Source organism: Anomaloglossus baeobatrachus, chromosome 9 (genome assembly GCF_048569485.1).
Source record: "Anomaloglossus baeobatrachus isolate aAnoBae1 chromosome 9, aAnoBae1.hap1, whole genome shotgun sequence".
Classification (NCBI taxonomy): domain Eukaryota; kingdom Metazoa; phylum Chordata; class Amphibia; order Anura; family Aromobatidae; genus Anomaloglossus; species Anomaloglossus baeobatrachus.
In genome coordinates this window covers 43,530,760-43,557,976 of record NC_134361.1, presented here as the reverse complement: position 1 = coordinate 43,557,976, position 27,217 = coordinate 43,530,760, and the positions used below count along the sequence as shown (strand labels likewise).

The following is a 27,217-nucleotide window of genomic DNA, read 5'->3' as shown; positions in this document are numbered from 1 at the left end:
GAGGCCTTCGAAAAAGGAGTCAAATTTGTTCACTCTTTTTTTCCCTGGTGTCATCTGGATAAAGAAAAACAAACTGATGGAGATTTGACGTAGGTCCTCAAATCAGACCAGAGTGGGACATATCTACATTTTTTAATGCAGACGTGCCGCACTCCCGTAGACCCAGTGCCGCACTCCCGTAGACCCAGTGCCGCACTCCCGTAGACCCAGTGCCGCACTCCCGTAGACCCAGTGCCGCACTCCCGTAGACCCAGTGCCGCACTCCCGTAGACCCAGTGCCGCACTCCCGTAGACCCAGTGCCGCACTCCCGTAGACCAAGTGCCGCACTCCCGTAGACCAAGTGCCGCAGTCCCGTAGACCAAGTGCCGCAGTCCCGTAGACCAAGTGCCGCAGTCCCGTAGACCAAGTGCCGCAGTCCCGTAGACCAAGTGCCGCAGTCCCGTAGACCAAGTGCCGCAGTCCCGTAGACCAAGTGCCGCAGTCCCGTAGACCAAGTGCCGCAGTCCCGTAGACCAAGTGCCGCAGTCCCGTAGACCAAGTGCCGCAGTCCCGTAGACCAAGTGCCGCAGTCCCGTAGACCAAGTGCCGCAGTCCCGTAGACCAAGTGCCGCAGTCCCGTAGACCAAGTGCCGCAGTCCCGTAGACCAAGTGCCGCAGTCCCGTAGACCAAGTGCCGCAGTCCCGTAGACCAAGTGCCGCAGTCCCGTAGACCAAGTGCCGCAGTCCCGTAGACCAAGTGCCGCAGTCCCGTAGACCAAGTGCCGCAGTCCCGTAGACCAAGTGCCGCAGTCCCGTAGACCAAGTGCCGCAGTCCCGTAGACCAAGTGCCGCAGTCCCGTAGACCAAGTGCCGCAGTCCCGTAGACCAAGTGCCGCAGTCCCGTAGACCAAGTGCCGCAGTCCCGTAGACCAAGTGCCGCAGTCCCGTAGACCAAGTGCCGCAGTCCCGTAGACCAAGTGCCGCAGTCCCGTAGACCAAGTGCCGCAGTCCCGTAGACCAAGTGCCGCAGTCCCGTAGACCAAGTGCCGCAGTCCCGTAGACCAAGTGCCGCAGTCCCGTAGACCAAGTGCCGCAGTCCCGTAGACCAAGTGCCGCAGTCCCGTAGACCAAGTGCCGCAGTCCCGTAGACCAAGTGCCGCAGTCCCGTAGACCAAGTGCCGCAGTCCCGTAGACCAAGTGCCGCAGTCCCGTAGACCACTAACAGCACATGTACAACAAAAAGCACTGTACGAATGATATGTTAGTGTGCTAACCCCCTGGAAAACGTTGCAATTTTTCCCCCAATGCTGGCATTGCTAAGGTCTAAAGCCATGCACGATGGCCGTTGAAATCAATGGTTGTCTAGTACGTTCTGCGCACTAAAGTGTTAGCATTTGGCAGTGATTCTTACTTTTGCAGGGAGTCTCGATCACATTAGTCGCTGACTGTCCATTTCCAAGAGTCGTCAGAATCACTCCAAGGGTCTCCGATTACTTTCTGCAGGATCCAAATTCGGGCTTACTGCATCCTCAACGTATAATTTCCAAAATGGTTAAATTATATGCTGGAAGCGCAGGCGTTCTCTCCTGAACCTGTGATATAAGTGAATAATTCTTCAGTGGGAAATCAGCGCTTCCTGCTGTTGTAACAACTTTCTCTTCCCCCGGGGTCCGCAGGGAATGAGGAGACCCTCTGTAGTTTGGAGCGTTACTCACTGCTGAGCAGCGACGTGACCGGACTTCAATGTGAATCAGAGGAGTGAGCGATCACATCCTGCCGCACTGACCAAGCACGCCGGCGAGGCATACACACAAGCACCGCAGGAACACAAGCACTGCCAGGCTCCTATGCTCTTTTGGAAAGTGGCCCCTGGATTCTGGGACTATATGAAGATGTGACCACTTCATAATGTCACTTTTACCCTTACAGAGTGCCTTTAAAGTAGTGATGCTTTAAATCAACATGACTTGATAAGAGCTGCATCATCAAAAATGCCAGATTATCAGATAACCATAGACGTCTGTATATAACCAACCTGATAAGATTGGGAACCATCAGGAAGGCAACCGCTGACAATACATAGTCAAAGGCGGCCGTACACATCACACCAGGGATCAGCAACCTCTAGCGGCTGTGATTAGTGATCAGCGAGCGTGCACGGCACTGCATGAGCGTGCCCGAGACACTCAGTACTCCAGAGGATCTTGTGGGCGCTCAACTTGTGGGTGCTAGACTCCCTAGGGAAAAGGGAAAGGAAGGGGGAGACGGGAAAGAGGGAAAGAGGGAAAAGGGGGAAGGGGGGAGAAGGGAAAGGGGGGGGAGAAGGGAAAGGGGGGGGGGAAGGGAAAGAGGGAAAAGGGGGAAAAGGGGGGGAGAAGGGAAAGGGGGGGTAGAAGGGGAGAAGGGAAAGGAAGGGGGAGACGGGAAAGAGGGAAAAGGGGGAAGGGGGAAGGGGGGAGAAGGGAAAGGGGGAAAAGGGGGGGAGGGAAAGAGGGAAAAGGGGGAAAGGGGGGGGAGAAGGGGAGAAGGGAAAGGGGGGGGAGAAGGGAAAGAGGGAAAGGGGGGGGAGAAGGGAAAGAGGGAAAGGGGGGGAGAAGGGAAAGAGGGAAAGGGGGGGGAGAAGGGAAAGAGGGAAAGGGGGGGGAGAAGGGAAAGAGGGAAAGGGGGGGGAGAAGGGAAAGAGGGAAAGGGGGGGGGGAGAAGGGAAAGAGGGAAAGGGGGGGAGGGAAAAAGAGGGAAAGGGGGGGAGGGAAAAAGAGGGAAAGGGGGGGGGAGAAGGGAAAGGGGGGGGAGAAGGGAAAGGGGGGAGAAGGGAAAGGGGGGGGGAGAAGGGAAAGAGGGAAAGGGGGGGGAGAAGGGAAAGAGGGAAAGGGGGGGGAGGGAAAAAGAGGGAGAGGGGGGGGAGGGAAAAAGAGGGAAAGGGGGGAGGGAAAAAGAGGGAAAGGGGGGGAGAAGGGAAAGGGGGGGGAGGGAAAAAGAGGGAAAGGGGGGAGGGAAAAAGAGGGAAAGGGGGGGAGAAGGGAAAGGGGGGGAGAAGGGAAAGGGGGGGGAGAAGGGAAGGGGGGGGGAGAAGGGAAAGGGGGGGGGAGAAGGGAAAGGGGGGGGAGAAGGGAAAGGGGGGGGGGAGAAGGGAAAGGGGGGGGAGAAGGGAAAGAGGGGGGGGGAGAAGGGAAAGGGGGGGGAGAAGGGAAAGGGGGGGAGAAGGGAAAGAGGGAAAGGGGGGGAGAAGGGAAAGGGGGGGAGAAGGGAAAGAGGGAAAGGGGGGGAGAAGGGAAAGAGGGAAAGGGGGGGAGAAGGGAAAGAGGGAAAGGGGGGGAGAAGGGAAAGAGGGAAAGGGGGGGAGAAGGGAAAGAGGGAAAGGGGGGGAGAAGGGAAAGAGGGAAAGGGGGGGAGAAGGGAAAGAGGGAAAGGGGGGGAGAAGGGAAAGAGGGAAAGGGGGGGGAGAAGGGAAAGAGGGAAAGGGGGGGGAGAAGGGAAAGAGGGAAAGGGGGGGGAGAAGGGAAAGAGGGAAAAGGGGGGGAGAAGGGAAAGAGGGAAAAGGGGGGAGAAGGGAAAGAGGGAAAGGGGGGGGGAGGGAAAGAGGGAAAGGGGGGGGAGGGAAAGCGGAAAAGGGGGGGGAAGGGAAAGAGGGAAAGGGGGGAAGGGAAAGAAGGAAAGGGGGGGAAGGGAAAGAGGGAAAGGGGGGGAAGGGAAAGAGGGAAAGGGGGGGAGAAGGGAAAGAGGAAAGGGGGGGGAGAAGGGAAAGAGGAAAGGGGGGAGAGAAGGGAAAGAGGAAAGGGGGGGGAGAAGGGAAAGAGGAAAGGGGGGGGAGAAGGGAAAGAGGAAAGGGGGGGGGAGAAGGGAAAGCGGGAAAGTTGGGGGAAGAAGGGAAAGCGGGAAAGGGGGGAGGGGGGAGAAGGGAAAGAGGGAAAGGGGGAGAAGGAAAAGAGGGAAAGGGGGAGAAGGGAAAGAGGGGTTGAAGAAGGGAAAGGGGGGGAAGAAGGGAAAGAGGGAAAGGGGAGGAAGAAGGGAAAGAGGGAAGGGAAAGAGGGAGAGGGGAAAGGGGGGAAAGAGGAAAAGGGGGGGGGGGAAGAGGGAAAGTGGGGGGAAAGAGGGAAAGGGGGGGGGGAAGGGAAAGAAAGGGGGGGGAGAAGTGAAAGAGGGGGTAAGGAGTGAACAGGGAAAGAGGGTGTGAGGGGTGAGCAAGGAGAAGCCAGATTGAAATAACCACGCTCAGATATGGTGAGGTAATCCCCGGCATTGCTGATCATCTCAGATCGTAATGCACAAGATCTGCTTGGGGTGGGGAGATAAATTCTATAAATTAGAAGAAAAACTTGACATCAAGAAATGATTAGCGCCAAGGATGGAAAGAAAGGACCTTCTCATTGCCCTGCTTGGTGGAAAGAAGAATGCTGAATTTCCCGCCGTCGTGAGGATCAGGCTGGGGATTCTCGTCATTATTGCGGTGGACACAAGCTGCGGCGGGCGGTGCGAGCTGTTTAGGATGCAGGTAGCTTCTCTGCAGTCTAATAACACAGGAGCTGTACAACAAAACGTCCATTAAATGAAGAGCGAGAGGAGATGATGAATGATCTGTATGGAGCTGTGTGTCTGAACGCCGAGTGTTGTCAGGGCAGAAAATAAACTGTGCGCGGAACTAGATATGAAAGGAAATGGAGAGGCCTATTCCCGAGCGCCGCACTGCTGCAGACACTACTTAAGAGGACGAGGGGAATAAAAATCTACAGGTCCTTATGATTAGATCCACTGCGCCACTTTATTACCTCTTCTCTTGCGTGCTCCAAAATAGCCGGGTGCAATAATTCCAGATTTGGTGTCACATGCCGACATCCTCATAATAACCGCTATTAGGCTGAGCGATCAGGACCGCGACATGGAGCCGGCAATAGCGGTTTTCAATCTCGGAAAGGGGGATGACGGCTGCATTTATTAAGGTAGAAGAGCGCAGTGCTCGCCCCCACAATGACAAATTCGACTTCAGCTGCCACCGTCCCCCAAGGGCAAATCTGCGGCTACATGTGACCAATCAGCCCCAAAACACCAGCACGTACACCTACATATACTGGGTAGCACAAAAATCATCAGCCGGACATGTAAATACATTTAAAAAAGGACAAATGACCCCCGACAAATATTTTCCAAACACAAATATTACAGCAATAAAAAATAAAAAAAAAAAAAATGACAGCATGGATATGTGCCCTTAAATCAAATCCGTCAGCTGGTTTTTGCTATGTAATCTGACATAGGGGCAGATATCCTGATTCTAGTGATGTATCACTAAGTGTAGCGGTTATGACAAATATAGCAGAGCTCAAAATGCTGAGCCCTGTATAACCCTGCCCACACCACTGCTTGGCAGCTTTGTGTACACTGTACAGTATATTGACAGAAAGCTGTCAATCAGTGGTGTGAGGATTTTTCTGGAAGACCTTCCAGAGAAATGCTCGTGTTCCCCATACACTTCCATTATACTTGGTACACGAGTCGTGCCTGTCCGAGTGTCCGACTGCTCTTTACGAGTACTGAGCACCCGAGCATGGTGGTGCCCGCTCATCACTAGTTACGAGTACTGAGCACCCGAGCATGGTAGTGCCCACTCATCACTAGTTACGAGTACAGAGCTCCCGAGCATGGTAGTGCCCGCTCATCACTAGTTACGAGTACTGAGCACCCGAGCATGGTAGTGCCCTCTCACCACTAATTACGAGTACTGAGCACCCGAGCATGGTAGTGCCCGCTCATCACTAGTCACGAGTACTGAATACCCGAGCATGGTAGTGCCCGCTCATCACTAGTTACGCAGAAAATGTCTGTAAGGATGTATTCCCATTGAACAATGTGATAGAATATTGCTAGGATTTAACCTCACTTCATGATCAGTGGAGGGGTCTGACTTTTAGGACCCTTAACAATCCCTAGAATTAAGGGGTCCTGATTGAATGCTGCATCCCATGGAAGGCGTCACAGCCCTGCCCCGTCATGCAGATCCATACAAATGAATTGGGCAAGCTGACGTTTCCTGCACCGCCAACGGAAGGAGCCAGACATATCCCTTTAAGATCCAATAAACCAAAGCAATAATTATTACACTCCCTTTGTTTACAAAAAATATAGTGACTTGTCTGGAGGACTGAAAAACTGATCCACGTAAACAGTACGAGACTCCGGTGGGAAGACAACACTTCTCAGAATGCAAAATTCGCAGAATAAGGGCTGGAAGATTTCAGCTCTGAAGGCATCAGAATTGTTAATGAAATCCTGGACTCCGAATCAGATGTGAGTAAGGGGGGCACGTTCCTCCTCTAAATAGGGGGCGCCTCATTTCCGAGGAGGGCAGGCTACCATTACATTCAATATTATCCGGGAGGAACAGTCACAATCATCATCATTTCTTCTCCATTTGATGTGAATAATTACTCAGCAATGAGTGGGCGACAAATGACTTATCCAGAAATCCTCACTTGTGCGCGGATCAAAAGTAGGGAACACAATCGCCTCATTCTTCTGCAGGAAGTGAAGCCGGGACGGGCTCTCGGGGAGGTCAAGAGGACAGGGAGTGGGAACCGGCCGATCCGAACGGGTACATTACTGCACCATGACGCCACGGTGACCCGATCCTGCAGGAGGAATGTCCTATCCTCCCAGCACCCGCCGCTGTCCGCACCTTGTTACTGACCACGGCAGGGACACCGCGCAGGACCGCAGATCTCACCGCAGTGACTTATCGACAATTCTATCTTAATTCAATTTCTGAGCTAGATTCTTTTCAAAAGCAAATGATGTAACTGCAGCGCTTCACTATACTCACAGGGGTCCGAGGCATGAAGAAGGAACACCAGCCGTCCACACGAAGACTCCAGAGCAGGGGTCTCGCACTCCGCATTAAACGGGCTGCAGAGAAAGGAAAATAGATTTGATGACATGAGATGACGTTTTCAGTGACGTTTCTACATCATTTACAGCTTTGTGTGTCCTCTAGATAACACTACAGCCATTAATGTCTAAACCACTAGCAACAAAAGTGAGTACACCCCTAAGTAAAAATGGCCAATTGTGAATACTTTGTGTGGCCACTATTACTTTCCAGCACGGCCTTAACTCTCTTGGGAATGGAGGTCACTAGAGCTTCACATGAGCCGCTGGATCCTCCTCCATCCTCCATGATGACCTCATTGAGTTGGTGGATGTTAGAGGCCTTGCACTCCTGCACCGTCCATTTGAGGAAGCCCCACGGATGCTCAATAGGGTTTAGGTCTGGAGACCCTTGGCCTTTCAAGCACCATTACCCTCAGTTTCTTTAGTAAGGCAGTGGTCATCTTGGAGGTGTTTGGGGGGTTATTATTATGTTTGAATATGAAGGGAGGGGAACCTGCTCTGCTTCAGTGACAGTACATGGTAGCATTCATGGTTCCCTCAATGAACTGCAGGCCCCACAGTCGGCAGCACTCATGCAACCCAAAGCATGACACTACCACCACCATGCCTGACTGTAGGCAGGACACACTTGTCTTTGTGCTCCTCACCTGGTTAAAACCACACACACTTGACACCATCAGAACCAAATAAGTTTATCTTGGTCTCATCAGCCCACAGGACATGGTTCCAAGTAATCCACGCCTTTAGCCTGCTTGTCTTCAGCAAACTGCTTGCGGCCTTTCTTGTGCATCATCCTTAGAAGAAGCTTCCTTCTGGGACGATAGCCATACAGAGAAATGTGATGCAGTGTGCAGCATATAGTCTGAGCTACCATTTACTAGCCCGATTGCTTATCCAATACCCTGTGATACTTCTTTACTGCAGGGTATTATCGTCCAGTCTTCCAGGTCACCGTTGCTGGCTGACATGAAAACCATTACTTGACCTTGGATTGTCATGAAAACTACCGGCAACACGTGACCGTGGGGTGCTGATAGGCTTAAAGAAGGAACCACCCCTCCCTCAAATAACCATCCAGAGACTGTTGTCCCTATTGGCATGGGTAGCTAAGGGGTTAAACATCTGCGACCAGTGTTTATACCGACATGGCCATTGCAGAAGGGTGTTGGCTGTGATGTACAGCTGACATCTGCAGATGATGGTGCCGGCTGTGATGTACAGCTGACATCTGCAGATGATGGTGCCGGCTCTGCTCATGAGCAGGTGCCATAAATTGCACTGTACATGTAGGGAGGATTGCAGAAAGTCATGTCAGATGTAGCTGCATTCACGATTACAGCTCTGAAGCTTCTTACAGATACCCCAATCTAATTACCTTTGCTTCTATTACATTACTACGACCTTCAGAGAGGTTGCTCAGCTCCGTACATACATGTGGACTCCGTCATTACATCCTAAACTTAGTGCTGGCAATAATGGTTTCAGGGGGAATTTACAGACTAACTACCAAGTCCCAGCAGGAAGAGACGAGGGATCGATTACTGAAACCTCGGCCTATTTTAAGAGCTCCATCACGCAGTGATAAATGGTCTCAGCGGGCTATGGCTTCCTCGAATATGGGAAGGAGCGGACGCTAATGTAACAGGACAGACTATTGAGTAAGTAAAGTGAGGCTTGTAATTAAACACGCAACCCAAAAATGGGACTAATATGTTATATATTTCGGGTGAGTGCCTGGGCGGATTGCCCGCAGCACCGTGCCCATCACCGCCTGGCAGCCGGCACAGCCTCGGCACAATATTAATGCTTCCATTATGTTCACTTCTCAGAGTCCTCAAATATAAAAGCTAAAAGAAATTAAAGAATGCGCCACTTCCTACACGTTCCCACGACTGCAGACTTTAGTTCTTATAACTTTATAGCAGAATATGATGTGTCCAGGCGGACCCACGTTTCAGGACCAATTTGGTGGCTTTCGAGATCGTGTTTTATGCCTTTATCCCCAGGAGCATTGTGTGGCTTATAAGCCTCCCTACGTCAGCATGGTGGCCACTTTAATGAGCCCTTACCAACAGAAAATTACTTGTTTAAATCATGATATGGATTTTGGAGAGGGGGGTTAGAGGAAGGAGGGAAGAATAGAGGAGGGAGGGAAGAATAGAGGAGGGAGGGAATAGAGGAGGAGGGGGGAAATAGAGGAGGGGGGGAAATAGAGGAGGGGGGGGAAATAGAGGAGGGGGGGGAAATAGAGGAGGGGGGGAAATAGAGGAGGGGGGGAAATAGAGGAGGGGGGGAAATAGAGGAGGGGGGAAATAGAGGAGGGGGGGGATAGAGGAGAGGGGGGAATAGAGGAGAGGGGGGAATAAAGGAGAGGGGGGAATAGAGGAGAGGGGGGAATAGAGGAGAGGGGGGAATAGAGGAGAGGGGGGAATAGAGGAGAGGGGGGAATAGAGGAGAGGGGGGAATAGAGGAGAGGGGGGAATAGAGGAGAGGGGGGAATAGAGGAGAGGGGGGAATAGAGGAGAGGGGCAATAGAGGAGGGGGGCAATAGAGGAGGGGGGGGCAATAGAGGAGGGGGGGCAATAGAGGAGGGGGGGCAATAGAGGAGGGGGGGCAATAGAGGAGGGGGGGCAATAGAGGAGGGGGGGCAATAGAGGAGGGGGGGCAATAGAGGAGGGGGGCAATAGAGGAGGGGGCAATAGAGGAGGGGGGGCAATAGAGGAGGGGGGGCAATAGAGGAGGGGGGGCAATAGAGGAGGGGGGGCAATAGAGGAGGGGGGGCAATAGAGGAGGGGGGGCAATAGAGGAGGGGGCAATAGAGGAGGGGGGCAATAGAGGAGGGGGGGCAATAGAGGAGGGGGGAATAGAGGAGGGGGGAATATTGGAGGGGGAATAAAGGAGGGGGGAATATTGGAGGGGTAAGAGGGGAAGGGAGTTTCGGGGGGGGGTGCAATGTTTTGGGGTTTTTTTGCTTGAAACATCATGTACATTAGCCACAATGAACAAACCTCTGACCCTATCTTTTGTATTGTAGCATGTAATGAGTGTGTGCAAAAGGTCATTGTGAGGGGAGGGGGAGCTGTGACATTGCCTATTGCTCAAAATCTATATAGAAAAAAAAAACTAGAAAACTTACATTTTTCCCCACTAGTCACAGTATTTGTTTTTTTGTTTTTTGGGGTTTTTTTTAGACTGTTTCAGGAAACATCACATGTACACTAGCCACAATGAACAAACCCCTGACCCTATGGTTTGTATTGAAGCATCTAATGAGCGTGTGCAAAGGTCACTATGAAGGAAGGGGGGAGATGTGACATCACCTATTGTGATTGGTGGATTAAGTGCCATCAGCTGTGTATGGAGGAGTTGCCTATCAATGTAATCCTGCCTCTGCTGATAAGGAGGCCGCTGAAAACTCACCCTGAGGCTACTTTCACACATCAGGTTTTTTCTATCAGGCACAATCCGGAAAAAAACGGGTAAAACGGATGTGATACCGCATGCGTTTTATCCCCATAGATTTACATTGTTACTGGATTGCACCTGATGGCTTTGCGTTGCATCCGTTTTTTTCCGGATGCGGCAAAATTAATTAAAGCGGCGGCTGTAGGCAACGAAGGCTACTTTCACACATCAGGTTTTTTCCATCAGGCACAATCCGGAAAAAAACGGGTAAAAAACGGATCCGGTACCGCATCCGTTTTATCCCCATAGATTTGCATTGTTACCGAATTGTGCCTGATGGCTTTGCGCTGCATCCGTTTTTTTACGGAAGCGGCAAAATTAAAGCGGCGGCCGGAGGCAACGTATATTGTAACTTTTTTTGTCCGGCAAAAAAACCGCATCGCGCCGCATCCGGCCGCTGCGGCGCATTTTTCAATGCATGCCTATGGACGGCAGATGCAGTGCGATGCGGAAAAACGCATCCGGCCCCCGCATGCGGTTTCTTCCACTGCACATGCTCAGTAGCGTGCCGCAACCGGGAAAAAAAACGGACGGGCCGCATGTAAAAACTTATGCAAAGGATGCGGTGTTTTCGCCGCATCCGTTGCATAGGTTTCACAGCCGGATTGAGCCGCACTTCTCAAACCGGATGTGTGAAAGTAGCCTCAAAGAACAAGTAGTAGGAGTCTATAAAAGCCACAGGGACTATTGTAGAAACTACAAGATTACTAATTTTGGTGGGGGGAGGGGAAAGAAGACACAATATATATATATTATACACACACACACACACACACACACACACACACAAAACCTGATTTAAACCATAGGTCATTTTTTGATGATTGCTTCTCCATGGAGAAACATACCATTAGGCTATGTGCCCACGCTGCGGATTTTGCCGCGGATTTTCCGAAAATCTGCAGCAGCGGCACTTCCAAGCTATTTCAATGGCATTTTGGAAATGCTGTGTCCATGCTGCGGATTTTTCCGCGGCGGATTTGCCGCGGATTTTGATCCGGAAAAATCTGCAGCATGTCAATTATTGTTGCGGATTTTGGGTATAGAATGGGGGGGGAAAAAAAAGAAAAAAAATCCGCATCAAAATCCGCGGTAAATCCGCGGCAAAAAAAGGTGCGGATTTGCCGCGAAAGTCGCGGATTTTCATGCAGAAAAATCCGCAGCAACATTCTACCGTGGACACATAGCCTTAATGTCCTCCTTCAAAGGCCTCTTTCAATTAGTCTACTTGGCAAAGTCAAAGGGATGGAGGTATTATTCTTTTGGAGAAAACTCTGATTTGGCTTTTTATGCAGCTAATCAGGGGCCATTGATTGGCTGCGGACCTTTAGTATTGTCAGGACGAAAATCCATAAGGAGGGGAAATGTAAAGGCTGCAGCCGATCGGAGGTCACTTCTTATTTCACGTGACCGCTGCCCAACATTGGAGAAATGTATCTGGTCTGGGAGGTAAAATGATTGTTTTTTATTTTATAATGGTGGTTGTCCAAAACTGGAAAATCCCTTTAAGGTTGTGATTATGATATGCATTGTGGGTGTTTATGACACTGTTTAATTACCGTATTTAAGTCTTTTTTTTTTTACTAAACGCCACAAAAGCAGAAATACATCATTTTTATAAAATTAAAAAATAAATAAATCTGAGACTCTGCACACTGGGACAGCAAATGACTAATGAGATTGGTTGTGACCTATATCATAAACGTGAACTTTCAACCTTCTCCTGGACGACTGTTAAGAGGTGGAGTTTAGGAAATGCAGTGGTGTTTATTGTTCTGCTATAGCTGACAAAGCATAGGGGGGAGGCTCCTGCTGCAGGCACTTGTCTTACAGCCCAATATAGGCTTAAAAAAAAAATGGGGGAGATAAGTGCTAGAATTCATACAGAATATTTTACACATTCCTCACTTTTGTTTTCTAAGTGCAATGTAAAGAGAATAAGATCAAAAGCAGAGGAAGGGATCGTGGGAGGGGAATTGTTGCTATTTTACTTTGGGCATTTCGCATGTTGAGTTTACAATTGCTTTAAAAGTTATTTCAGGAAGTAAAGGATACTGAATTTGTAAGAATGCACAGTGGCGACAGGAAGCACAGCATACCAGCGCCTAGGTGTCATCTCAGGTGCACCTTTATTAAGCCCTCCCTTATTACACACCTGATAAACTAGCAATTCCCTGATGTACAGTTATTTTCGGATAAAGCAGAGAGCGAGAGTCTGCCACATGCATCTGATTGAATCCATGGTGAAGACAGTTGCTGGTATGCTATGACTACTGTCATATCAGGTGCACCTTTATTAAGCCCTCCCTTATTACACATCTGATAAACTAGCAATTCCTTGATGTCGACTTATTTTCAGATCAAGCAGACGGAGAGCGAGTGCCTGCCACATGCATCCTATTGAATCCACAGCGGATAGAGACGCAGTCTGCTATGTTTCCTAAGTGTCATCTCAGATGCACCTTTATTAAGCCCTCCCTTATTACACAAAAAACTAGCAATTCCCTGATGTACACCTATTTTCGGAGACAGAGCGAGAGCCTGCCACAAGCTTTCTATTGAATCCATGGCAGAGATAGGAAGCATATTATACTAGCGCCTCTCGGGTGCACTTTTATTAAGCCCTCCCTTATTATACATCTGATAAACTAGCAAATCCTTAATGTACACTTATTTTCGGATAAAACAGACCAAGAGTGAGAGCCTGCCACGTGCATCCTATTAAAACAACAGCGGAGACCGGAAGCATAGCATACCAGCGCCTAAGTGTCATCTCAGGTGCACCTTTATTAAGCCCTCCCTTATTACACATCTGATAAACTAGCAATTCCCTAATGTACACCTATTTTCGGATAAGGCAGACCAGTAGGTTGCCACATACATCCTATTGACTCCACAGCGGACACAGGCACTGGTATGCTATGCTTCTTAAGTGTAATCTCACATGCATCTTTATTAAGCCCTCCCTTATTACACACATCTGATAAACTAGCAATTCCCTAATGTACACCTATTTTCGGATAAAGCAGACAGAAAGCCTGCCAAATGCATCCTATTGAAACAACAGCAGAGACAGGAAACATAGCATACCAGCGCCTAAGTGTCATCTCAGGTGCACCTTTATTAAGCCCTCCCTTATTACATATCTGATAAACAAGCAATTCCCTAATGTACACCTATTTTCGGATAAAGCAGACCAAGAGGTTGCCACATACATCCTATTGACTCCACAGTGGACACAGGCACGGGTATGCTTTGCTTCCCAAGTGTAATCTCACGTGCACCTTTATTAAGCCTTCCCTTATTACACATCTGATAAAATAGCAATTCCCTGATGTAAGCCTATTTTCAGATAAAGCAGACGGAAAGCCTGCCACATGCATCCTATTGAAGCAACAGCGGAGACAGCAAACATAGCATACCAGCGCCTAAGTGTCATCTCAGGTGCACCTTTATTAAGCCCTCCCTTATTACACATCTGATAAACTAGCAATTCCCTAATGTACACCTATTTTCAGACAAAGGAGACCAAGAGGTTGCCACATACCTCCTATTGACTCCACAGCGGACACAGGCACTGGTATGCTATGCTTCCTAAGTGTAATCTCACATGCACCTCTATTAAGCCCTCCCTTATTACACATCTGAAACTAGCAATTCCCTGATGTACACCTATTTTCGGATAAAGCAGACATAGAGCCTGCCACATGCATCCTATTCTCGTCAGTGGACCCCTCTAATTTCATATTGTATGTCCCATAGGGTCTACCAGACAGATGCTCAGCGCCCGGCATCAGGGAATTTGTTTTATCCAGTCCTTTCTTTTGAATGGAGTCAGTCATTCCAAATATATAAGTTACAAGCTCAGCAAAAAAACAACATTACGCTATATTAGCTGCCATAAATCGTAAAACTTATGTAACGTTTCTTTCGCCAATATACATTGGAAACTTTGCTACGTTCGTGTTCGGAAAGTATTTCTTAAGTAAACCGAAACGTGAAAGGTCCTCTTCAAATATCCTGCTGGCACCGAGACCCGACTCCTGCGTCCTGTATTATGTCCAATGAGACGGCTGGCCGCAGTATGGAAAACGGGGCTGGGCGAAACTATCCGCCATTTAACCCCACCTGTATAATCCATCAGTCCACCAATATAAGGAATAAACAAAGGTCTCCGGCTTTGAAAGTTTCCTGCCTTTTCTTCTCACACCTCCAAGTATTACGCAGTCATCTGGCAATAACATTACACTGGAAAGTGAAGAATCCGGCCGCTTGCTACTTTTGCTGAGAATACCATGGGTTAAACCATACGATACGCTATATAAAGGGAGACAATACAACCCTGTAATACTAGAAGCCGGAGACCAACGCTTCAGAGAAAAAGCGAATACTAACGCACTACACACACTGTCTGCAGAGGACGGCCCAAATTTAAAGGGGTTGTCAGTATTATATTGTTTTACTTAAATGTATGTATTTTCAAAAAATCATTTTTGCAATTGGGTTACATGAAAAATGTTGCACAAGTTGACTTCTGCAGGCTCTTTCTTTCCATGCACATTCAACTTTGATGTGGTCTGTGGTCATAAATCAGCTGAGCGGAGCTTAGAAAAAAGCAGATTTAAAAGAAAAAGTTATAAACTCTCACATCAGGCGAAGAATGAGCTCACTGAAGGATTCTCAGTTAACTCATTCAACACAGAGGCTTATAGAAGGCAAATGGTACAAAATACATAACCCCATACAAAACCCCATTGTAAAAATTATTTTAAGAATAAGATACAGTATTTAAGAAAAAAAAGAGCCCAAATGTTGGCCAGCCCTTTAAGGAGGCTCTCTCAAGTTAAATGTATTTTCTTTAACATAAATAAGAATTTGAAAAAATATAATAATAATAATAATAATAATAATAATAATAATAAATATTTTATTTTGTTTTTAATCATGGATTTTTTATATTGTTTTATTAATATTATTACATTATCTTGATCATTGTATTTTGTATTATAATATATATTTTATTTTGATCATTGTAATTTTTATTCCACGTTATTTTTTTACTAAATTATTATTTTGTATTTTTTATTTCACATTGTTTATTTTATTATTGATATTATAATTAATATTTTTTACAATTTTTTATTCATTTTCTTATTTTATCATTGTATTTTTTATTTCAGATTGTTTATTACTATTGATATTATGACTATCAATATTTTACTAGATTTTTTTTATTATTCATTTTCTTATATTTTTTATTCTATTTCATATGATCAATAACGTTTTACTAATTTATTAATATTCATTTTCTTTCATTTTTGTTTCATATCATTGCAATATTGTTTAAAGTTTTTTATTATTATTATTATTATTAAAAATTATTGCAATGATATGCAATGAAAAATACAAAAATATAAAAGAAAATGAATAAAATAAATAAATAAGTAATACATTGATATGAAATAAAAAGAATAATAATAATATTTTATTTTGTTTAATCATTTTTTTTTCATATTGTTTATATTAATATTTTTAATTATTTTTTATCATTGTATTTTTTATTATAATATAATATTTTATTTTGTTTTTATCATTGTATTTTTATTCCATATGGTTGTTGTTATTTTACTAAATTATTATTTTGTATTGTATTTTTTATTTCACATTGTTTATTTTATTATAATCAATGTTTTTTACAATTTATTCATTTTCTTATTTTATCATTGTATTTTTTATTTCAGATTGTTTATTACTATTATTGATATTACTATCATTTTTTTTATTATTCATTTTCTTATTTTATTTTTTATTCTTTTTATATCAATAACCTTTTAATATTAATTTTCTTTCATTTTTATTTCATATCATAATTTCAAAATTATTATTGTTATTATTAATAATAATTATTGCAAAGATATGAAATAAAAAATAAAATATAAAAAAACAAAAAATAAATAAGTAAAACATTATTGATATGAAATAATAATAATTACAAACAGTATGAAATAAAAGTGATAAAAATAATAAAATGAATACAAAATAAGTGAAAAATATTGATTTTAATAATAATAATAACGTAAAATAAAAAATACAATGAAAAAAATAAAATAATTTAGTAAAAAATAGTATCAGTAATAATAATAAAAACAAATAATAATTTATTAAATATGAAACAGAAAAATACCTAGTTTGGGTTTCCTTGCTCCTTACCAAGAGCTAGGGGTTTTTTTTAGGACAGACTGCTAGGAAGAAGATGCCCAACGACCACATAAGACACTGGTTCAATGGCAATTAGTTGATTACACTGCACAATCTCCACACTCACTTCTCAGAGGTTTATGAAGCAGCAATGCAAAAGTCACTCAATACAACAGTCGGAGAAATGGGGGGGGGGGGGCTCAATAAAATGGGGTCCTAGTGGTAAGACCCTCATCTAGCTAGCATTTACCAGCTATTAAGTGGTTATCCAAGATAGTAAAAATATGGATGCTTTCTTCAAAAAAACAGCGCCACACCAGTCTACAGGTTGTGTGTGGTATTGCAGTAGAGTCCTATTGACTTCAATGGAGCTGAGCTGCATAAACATCACTACACAGGAGTGGTGCTACTTTTGGAAGAAAGCTATGGGATTTTTTTTGCGTGGGACAATACCTCTAAATGGTGGGGGAGGGAAAAAAACAAACAAAAACTAGGCAGGGTTGGACTATGCAAACTTCCTCTCACACATGCATGCTCATTTTTCCTGAGCGTGCACATTTCCAGTGCAGAGAGTGGAGTGAGCCACTGCCGAGCACCTTTAGAGGCGGTTTATCATCTGGAGAACTTTAATGCAGCCACAAAGTGTGAACGCAGCCTTAGGGACACAGAAATTAAAGTTTTTAATCAGTTTGACAAATCGGACCCTTAGTAAAAATAGGGTTAACCCCATCTTAGGCCCCCTTCACACGTCCGTGATACACATGCGTGTTTGGTCAGTTTCCGTATATACCGGAGACACGGCCAAACGTGCACCAATGTTAATCTATGATTGTGGTCACACGTGCGTTATTTCTTTATGTCCGTGTGTGCGTGTCCGTGATCCGTATGTGTTTGCGTTTTGCACGGATGCATGTCCGTTATCTGCACGGAGCACGCACACGTGGACACAATGAAAGTCTATGGGTATGTGCACACACGTTAGTAAACACGTATGCATCTACCTATAGTCCGTGTCCGTTTGGTGTTTTTATTTCTAGTGATGTCGGCTATTCTTTCTATTTCTGTGTATGTCGGTCAATCTCCCTGAGTCCGTCTGTCGGTCTCTCTGTCCCTCTCTCACAGTCTGTCGGTCAGTTTCCCCCCTCTCTCATACTCACCGTTCCCCGATCCCTGGCGCGGCGCTGCACGGCATTCATACTGCTGCGGCGGCTTTTACTATTTTGAAAAAGCCGGCCGCTCATTGAACAATCTCCTATTCCCTGCTTTCCCCGCCCACCGGCGCCTATGATTGGTTGCAGTGAGACACGCCCCCACACTGAGTGACAGGTGCCTCACTGCACCCAATCACAGCAGCCGGTGGGCGTGTCTATACTGTGCAGTAAAATAAATAAATAAATAATTAAAAAAAAAACGGCGTGCGGTCCCCCCCAATTTTAATGCCAGCCAGATAAAGCCATACGGCTGAAGGCTGGTATTCTCAGGATGGGGTGCTCCATTTTATGGGGAGCCCCCCACCCTAACAATATCAGTCAGCAGCCGCCCAGAATTGCCGCATACATTATATGCGACAGTTCTGGGACTGTACCCGGCTCTTCCAGATTTGCCCTGGTGCTTTGGCAAATCGGGGTAATAAGGAGTTAATGGCAGCCCATAGCTGCCACTACATCCTAGATTAATCATGTCAGGCGTCTCCCCGAGATTCCTTTCATGATTAATCTGTAAACTACAGTAAATAAACACACACAGCTGAAAAAATCCTTTATTAGAAATAAAAAACACACACATATACCCTGGTTCAACAATTTAATCAGCCCGAAAAAGCCCTCCATGTCCGGCGTCATCCAGGATGGTCCAGCGTCGCATCCAGCTCTGCTGCATGGAGGTGACAGGAGCTGCAGAAGACACCGCCGCTCCCGACAGCTCCACGCGGCAAATGAAGACAGCCGCGCGATCACCTGAGCTGTCACTGAGGTAACCCGCTGTTACTGGATCCAGTGACAGCTCAGCTGATCGCGCGGCTGTCTTCATTAGCTGCGTGGAGGTGACAGGAGCGGCTGTGTGTGCTGCAGCTCCTGTCACCTCCATGCAGCAGAGCTGGATGCGACGCTGGACCATCCTGGATGACGCCGGACATGGAGGGCTTTTTCGGGCTGATTAAATTGTTGAACCAGGGTATATGTGTGTGTTTTTTTATTTCTAATAAAGGATTTTTTCTGGTGTGTGTGTGTTTATTTACTGTAATTTACAGATTAATCATGGAAGGAATCTCGTGGAGACGCCTGACATGATTAATCTAGGATTTAGTGGCAGCTATGGGCTGCCATTAACTCCTTATTACCCCGATTTGCCAAAGCACCAGGGCAAATCGGGAAGAGCCGGGTACAGCCCCAGAACTGTCGCATATAATGTATGCGGCAATTCTGGGCGGCTGCTGACTGATATTGTTAGGGTGGGGGGCTCCCCATAACGTGGAGCTCCCCATCCTGAGAATACCAGCCTTCAGCCGTATGGCTTTATCTGGCTGGCATTAAAATTGGGGGGGACCGCACGCTGTTTTTTTTTAATTATTTATTTATTTATTTTACTGCACAGTATAGACACGCCCACTGGCTGCTGTGATTGGGTGCAGTGAGGCACCTGTCACTCAGTGTGGGGGCGTGTCTCACTGCAACCAATCATAGGCGCCGGTGGGCGGGGAAAGCAGGGAATAGGAGATTGTTTAATGAGCGGCCGGCTTTTTCAAAATAGTAAAAGCCGCCGGAGCAGTGTGAATGCCGTGCAGCGCCGGGGATCGAGGAACGGTGAGTATGAGAGAGGGGGGGAAACTTCAGTCACTCGGGGGATTAGCGGTCACCGGTGAATCCTTCACAGGTGACCGCTAATCAGTACTCGACACAGACAGAGCCGCGGTATGAGGATGAAGTCGGGTGAAGTTCACCCGAGTTCATTCTCATCGCGCAACTCTGTCTGCTGTCAGCCGACATTTATAAACGACATTGTGCATCACACACACGGACATTCCACACGGACATTCCACGTACACATACACATTAATTCCACACGCACACACGGACGTTCTACACACAAACTCGGCTAGCATATGCAATTCACACAGGTGCCACACTGACCATAAAAACGGACACAAAAACGGGACACGGACCCGAAAAACGGCCCGTAACACACGTGCGTGTTTTTCACGGACGTGTGAAGGGGGCCTTAAGTGGTTTTTAACCACAGGGAGTGGGAGGGTTAAACCTTCTAGAAATCCCAGGATTAATTTCATGTCTTTGGGTTGGTTAACCCCTGAGTAGCGCAGAATTGATCGCCATAAGGAAGCATTAAGTCCGCGTGTAATCTCAGGCCCCCGATATTCCAAAATTCAACTAATATGCGACAAGAAATGGGTGTCACTGGAGGGGTTAATATCCCTATAATAGCTTTGATGCAACGCTGGGACTACAGGCACGGAAGGGTTAAAGCCGGGATTGCGAGGTTATGCTTACATATTAAACATAGGGAGGAAAGAAGAGGAAAAACCAGCTGAACTTGCAGGGACTGGGCGGCACACACTAAATATCAGATTTTAAGTCCGGGCTCATGGAGTGTAAACAGTCGCCTGTGGGAGGAAAGCGGAGGTGAGTGGAAGGTTACAAAAATATGTACACACACAGCGCACCTGGGAGCCGGCCGCCTCCTGTCCCAAGGTCACCCCGCTAATCACCGGGGGCTCCCCGCTAATCACCGGGGGCACCCCGCTAATCACCGGGGGCACCCCGCTAATCACCAGGGGCGCAGAATGTATCTAACCCCAGAAGAGAAATGCCCAACTAGTCCAGTTCAAAATGGCAACTGTGCCCAGGAGCAGTGTGCGTGAGTATTGGAGCAGTTTTGGCATTCAGGACTCTAAAAAAAAAGTTGGATGACAATCAATGATTGTGTACTTGTTTTTTTCCTGAGAAACAGCGCTACCCTTGCTTACAGGATGTGTCTGGTACTGCAGCTCAGCTCACAAAACACGCCTCCAACAACTCCAATCCTGTAAAGTGATGGGACAAGACTATGATTATTGACCAAATCCTCACCAATCCTGGGAATGAAGGCGCCACAGCACAAAGTGCCACTAAGACCCCCTGCACAGTGCTGGGTGCTGCAACTGGCTCCACTTGCATAGGCTGCAACACAGTTGACTGCGCAGTCAGTGGAAGGGGACAAATCACTACATTAGTAGTACACCCGCTTTAAGATCAGACCCCCCCTAACCTATGACAGTGATAAGTGGTGAGCGGGCACTACCATGCTCGGGTTCTGGGTACTCGTAACTAGTGATGAGCGGGCACTACCATGCTCCGGTGCTCTGTACTCGTAACTAGTGATGAGCGGGCACTACCATGCTCGGGTGCTCAGTACTCGTAACTAGTGATGAGAGGGCACTACCATGCTCGGGTGCTCGGTACTCGTAACTAGTGATGAGCGAGCACTACCATGCTCGGGTGCTCTGTACTCGTAACTAGTGATGAGCGGGCACTACCATGCTCAGGTGCTCAGTACTCGTAACTAGTGATGAGCGGGCACTACCATGCTCGGGTGCTCAGTACTCGTAACTAGTGATGAGCGAGCACTACCATGCTCAGGTGCTCTGTACTCGTAACTAGTGATGAGCGGGCACTACCATGCTCGGGTGCTCAGTACTCATAACTAGTGATGAGCGGGCACTACCATGCTCAGGTGCTCAGTACTGGTAACTAGTGATGAGAGGGCACTACCATGCTCAGGTGCTCAGTACTCGTAACTAGTGATGAGAGGGCACTACCATGCTCAGGTGCTCTGTACTCGTAACTAGTGATGAGTGGGCACTACCATGCTCAGGTGCTCTGTACTCGTAACTAGTGATGAGCGGGCACTACCATGCTCAGGTGCTTAGTACTGGTAACTAGTGATGAGAGGGCACTACCATGCTCAGGTGCTTAGTACTGGTAACTAGTGATGAGCGAGCACTACCATGATCAGGTGCTCTGTACTCGTAACTAGTGATGAGTGGGCACTACCATGCTCAGGTGCTCTGTACTCGTAACTAGTGATGAGCGGGCACTACCATGCTCGGGTGCTCAGTACTCATAACTAGTGATGAGCGGGCACTACCATGCTCAGGTGCTCAGTACTGGTAACTAGTGATGAGAGGGCACTACCATGCTCAGGTGCTTAGTACTGGTAACTAGTGATGAGAGGGCACTACCATGCTCAGGTGCTCAGTACTCGTAACTAGTGATGAGAGGGCACTACCATGCTCGGGTGCTCAGTACTCATAACTAGTGATGAGCGGGCACTACCATGCTCAGGTGCTCAGTACTGGTAACTAGTGATGAGAGGGCACTACCATGCTCAGGTGCTTAGTACTGGTAACTAGTGATGAGAGGGCACTACCATGCTCAGGTGCTCAGTACTCGTAACTAGTGATGAGAGGGCACTACCATGCTCAGGTGCTCTGTACTCGTAACTAGTGATGAGCAGGCACTACCATGCTCAGGTGCTCTGTACTCGTAACTAGTGATGAGAGGGCACTACCATGCTCAGGTGCTCAGTACTCGTAACTAGTGATGAGCGGGCACTACCATGCTCGGGTGCTCAGTACTCGTAACTAGTGATGAGCGGGCACTACCATGCTCGGGTGCTCAGTATTCGTAACTAGTGATGAGAGGGCACTACCATGCTCGGGTGCTCAGTACTCGTAACTAGTGATGAGCGGGCACTACCATGCTCGGGTGCTCTGTACTCGTAACTAGTGATGAGCAGGCACTACCATGCTCAGGTGCTCTGTACTCGTAACTAGTGATGAGAGGGCACTACCATGCTCAGGTGCTCAGTACTCGTAACTAGTGATGAGCGGGCACTACCATGCTCAGGTGCTCTGTACTTGTAACTAGTGATGAGAGAGCACTACCATGCTCAGGTGCTCTGTACTTGTAACTAGTGATGAGCGGGCACTACCATGCTCAGGTGCTCTGTACTTGTAACTAGTGATGAGTGGGCACTATCATGTTCGGGTGCTCGCTACTCGTAACTAGTGATGAGCGGGCACTACCATGCTCGGGTGCTCAGTATTCGTAACTAGTGATGAGAGGGCACTACCATGCTCGGGTGCTCAGTACTCGTAACTAGTGATGAGCGGGCACTACCATGCTCGGGTGCTCTGTACTCGTAACTAGTGATGAGCAGGCACTACCATGCTCAGGTGCTCTGTACTCGTAACTAGTGATGAGAGGGCACTACCATGCTCAGGTGCTCAGTACTCGTAACTAGTGATGAGCGGGCACTACCATGCTCAGGTGCTCTGTACTTGTAACTAGTGATGAGAGAGCACTACCATGCTCAGGTGCTCTGTACTTGTAACTAGTGATGAGCGGGCACTACCATGCTCAGGTGCTCTGTACTTGTAACTAGTGATGAGTGGGCACTATCATGTTCGGGTGCTCGCTACTCGTAACTAGTGATGAGCGGGCACTACCATGCTCGGGTGCTCAGTATTTGAAAAGAGCAGTCAGATGCTCGGATGGGCTGAACTCCAGTACCGAGTATAATGGAAGTCAATGGGGAACTCAAGCATTTTTCCGGGAAGATCTTCCATTATACTCAGGTATTTGAGTCGCGCCCGTCCTAGCGCCCGTCTGCTTGTTACGAGTACCGATCACTCACGGTAGTCGTCGCTCACCACTAGTGATGATACATCCTAACTATCTGCAATCACTTTATTTATAGGGTCAGTGGCAGTCCCATCTCGTAAAACTCAGCTTTAGGACATTTGCTACTATGCAAAAATGAAGATACATTAATTAGACAGTGTTTTAGCTCCCAAAAAAACTTTTTTCCTGCAGTTTTCTTTTGTTACATTTTGCTATAATTTGAAAAACGTGTTGCAAGTAAAATTCCAAATAACAAAAGTCACTCCGCTCGATAGGCCGATCGCTCCCCGCTCCTCCGTCTATTCTCACTTTTGGATATTATGACCATGTTCACACTTCGTACAATGCAGATTTAGACCCTAAACCTGGTGGTTGTGACCACCTGGAATGGACGACATACGGGCCAGTCCCTGCCGCTGGACGTCCATCGTCAGCCCCGCTACATGTGTATCCATAAAAATAAAGTGGTCACATTCTTTACGAGATCTCCTCTACGTGTACTGGTATCGGCTAAACTCTCGGGGGGACGGAGTTTTTGCAATTTGGCCCTAAAGGCAGAGATTTAATAAAAACACTCAAATACCTTAGATATTCTGGGTGTTGCGGAGACATTCCACGAGCTCATTTCCATGCAGGTGGAAAGTTTGCAGATTGTCGTCTACGGAGAAACATCTTTTGGCCGAGGCAAGGAGTGAAACTGGAGGAGTGGAGATCTATGGAGGGATCTGAAGTGTGTTGTGGCTGGGATCCGTCTGATCTCTGCCGTACAGCAACGTCCTGGAGAAATCCGGCGGCTGAACTTTCACCGGAGTCAAAGGCAACAGGTCAACGGCAAAAACAAAGAATCTGCAGCGTTGCCAAAAATTGCAACAACCCAACTGGCGCCGTCTTAGGATTCTACCCAGCTTTTCCAGGCTAGTAAGGGTCGGACATTGGGATTTGCAAAGCTCCTAATCTCTGCGGCGACCGTACTCATATCCTGAGCTTTATCGTGGCTCTCATGTCAGGAGATGATCCCCGGTTTTGGCAGGAGGTTACCGCATCGGCTTTGTGCGCCCTCAATATATGTCAGCTGCTCGGTTCAGAAACAAACATTGGCTGGCACTGAAAGGGTGGCCAAACGGCACCGACTGATACACACCCAAGATTACACAACAAAGTGCGGTCATGTGTAGTCCGGATGCCAGCCGTCTCCACACACGGGCACGCTCCAAAACACACTGCAGATCTGAGGAAATCAGTGATGCACATACAGTATACACAGGGTGGTCCAAAAGTAGGTGGAAGGTGTGTGTAATAGGGTTATCAAACATGGTGTAAAGTGAAACGACTCAGTCGCCCTTAGCAACCAATCAGATTCCACTTTTCATTCTTCACAGACTCTTTGGAAAATGAAAGGTGGAATCTGATTGGTTGCTAAGGGCAACTGAGTCAGTTTCACTTTACACCATGGTTGATAACCCTATTACACATACTGTTCGCCTACGTTTGGACCACCCTGTATAATGGGTCAACTTATTTTTTTACTTAAATGCATGTATTTGGGACTAAAAATCATTTTGACAATTGGGTTCCATTAAAAAAAATCTTACACCGGCTTTTACAGGATCTTTGTTTCCTGATATTCAACTTTGATGTGGTCTGTGGCCATTAATCCGCTGAGAAAGAGACAGATAAGAGTTAAAGGGGTTCTCCACTTCTCGGACAGCCCCTTCTCAATCTATTTGCTACCTCCGCTGTCGGCACCGTTCCTCCGGTGTCGGCACTCACTCTCCCGGGGCTCAAGTGAGGTTGTCACGCGCTCCCGGCTCCCCACCAGCGCCTGCTCACCCTCACCGAGTGCAGACAAATCCAGTATCAAGAAGATGTCAGGGCTCCGGATGCCGATCACTTCCCTTTAATACGTCCAAAGGCAACGAGACTGAAGCCGGTACTGATTGGGCGCAGCGCTCGTGTGACGCAACAACTTCATGACAGCGAATGCCGTCACTAATAAAACAGCGCCGACACCGGAGAGGGGTATAGGTTTTTTGGGGGGGTTTTTTCCAGATTTTAACAGACAAAATTGGATTGAGAAGGTGTTGTCTGAGTAGTGGATGACCCCTTTAAAAACTCCACATCAGAACAGTCTAGTGGGCTGACTGGTTCTCAGTTTACTCTTTCTGCAACCAACAAGCAGTGCAACAAGAGGCTACAGAAGAAGATTTGGAGTCTATATGTGGATTTGAATGGCTACACAGTGGCATCCATCACTGGTATATACGTGGAGGCAATGTGTCCAGGAGTAGAAGAAGAAAGAAGCAGTGACCATCACCTTGCATAAAAATCCACTTCAGTGCGCTAAAAACACGCGGGAGAGAAGTCAGGTGCAGGCATTCCAGGGGACGGCGGCTGTTTTGTGCTACCTGCGCTTCTACGGGTCCAATAGGAAGCACAAAATTGCCACCATCGCCTGGAGTGCCTGCACCCGGCTTCTCTCCCGTGTGTTTTAAGCACACCGTTCTCAAAGTGGACTTTTATGAAAGGCGATGGTCAGTGCCGCTTTCTTCTTCTACACCTGGACTCATTATCGGCCTTTCTTCCAATCACCAGAGTGCACTTCTTGCCAGCTGTACACGGAGTATCTGACCGGATTCTCTCTCTGCAGCACCTGACTAGGTATTCCCCGTTGGTGCAGGACCGTACTTTCCTGTTATACGTTTAGGCAATGCCAATGACATCTGATGTGAAAGGATCCTAAAGGCCCGCATATACATTAGGCTGGCCGATAGAGCAGATTTCGGAGGATCATCAAGTGTGTATGGGACCCTGCCCTGATTAAAGACATGCGATATCGGGGGCCATGAGGATCAGGAGACTGGCATGCCCTTGCCCAGCAGTGAGATTAGCTACTGCCCGATCAATCCGATAGCGGTTCTCTCAGAGGACACCGAAAAGAGCTATCCTGCATATGGCGGAAGTCAAGAAAGATAGCGGTCACTTGGCCAATAGCCATCTAATGTGTATGGCCAATTTTAGCTGAACAGTCTACTAGGGAATGACAAAATTACCTAAATTATGTAGTCCCAGTAATCTTCTATTCGGGCCTATAATTTTCCATTAGTAATGATGACGGCGGACTTTTGGAGTGGCAAATTTCTAGCCTCTTTTCTTGAACTCTGTTCCAATTTTGCCATCGCAGCTTGACTTATTCATTGGACTAAAAAAAAAAAAAAAAAAAAAAAAAAAAAATCGGACAGCTCGACGGCCCCTGCCCCCCGACGGCCCCTGCATCCCGACGGCCCCTGCCCCCCGACTGAAATCTCAACACTCCTCGGCTCTTTTAAAGTTTCACCCCCATCAGGATATGAATATACTAAAACTTATCGGTCCCCACCACCCAAGCGAGAAGCCTTTCTGGACAGTGAGGATGCTGCACATAATGAACAGAGCGGTGCACTATATAAGTCAGTCCATGCGCAGCTGCCGGAGGGAGGAGGAGCGCAGCAGCGTCTCGGTGCAATAAAAACAAGCGCTTTGAAATACTGTCTTGAAAGAGACACAGGGATTAGGGGGACAAAGAGCTATTAATGTAGCATATGAAATCCTGTCACCGTGATAGGATGGGGGGGACGGGACTAGCGCTCATGATAAAATATAAAAAGTGTGAGTCCTTTCAAACCTATCCGTGTTATTTGAGGCCCTTCTTGGAAAGCGCAGAGTCGGGAACGTCAAGACAAAGCTTCATTGTGCGGGGTTTTGTGGGGGAAGGAAGTGGATCGGTGTCAAATAATTGACTGTTTGACAAACCCTTTTCTTGCGGTGGAAATGACTGTAGTCCTAAAGCAAACAGAGGATAAGAACGCCCGTCCTGGAGCTGCGGACTGGACAAATGCAACTTTTTTTTGTAAACGGCGCTAGTCATTAAAATACATTTTTTCCAGCTCATGTAATCAAGTCCCGAGCAAAAAAAAATACAAAAATATATATATAATAAAAATATAAATCTTAATCTCTTCCTTTATCCTCCTTTGAT

At 47.2% G+C, this 27,217-nt stretch overlaps 1 protein-coding gene across 1 annotated transcript in view; it reads right to left on the bottom strand.

Annotated features, from left to right (window-relative positions):
* Positions 1–27,217, bottom strand: part of SIPA1L3 (signal induced proliferation associated 1 like 3) — a 101,794-nt gene that overhangs the window by 57,296 nt on the left and 17,281 nt on the right. Inside the window, exon 3 of the mRNA XM_075324854.1 lies at positions 6,795–6,877. The gene's annotated coding sequence lies outside the window, so the exon portion shown is untranslated. The remainder of the gene's footprint in view (positions 1–6,794; positions 6,878–27,217) is intronic.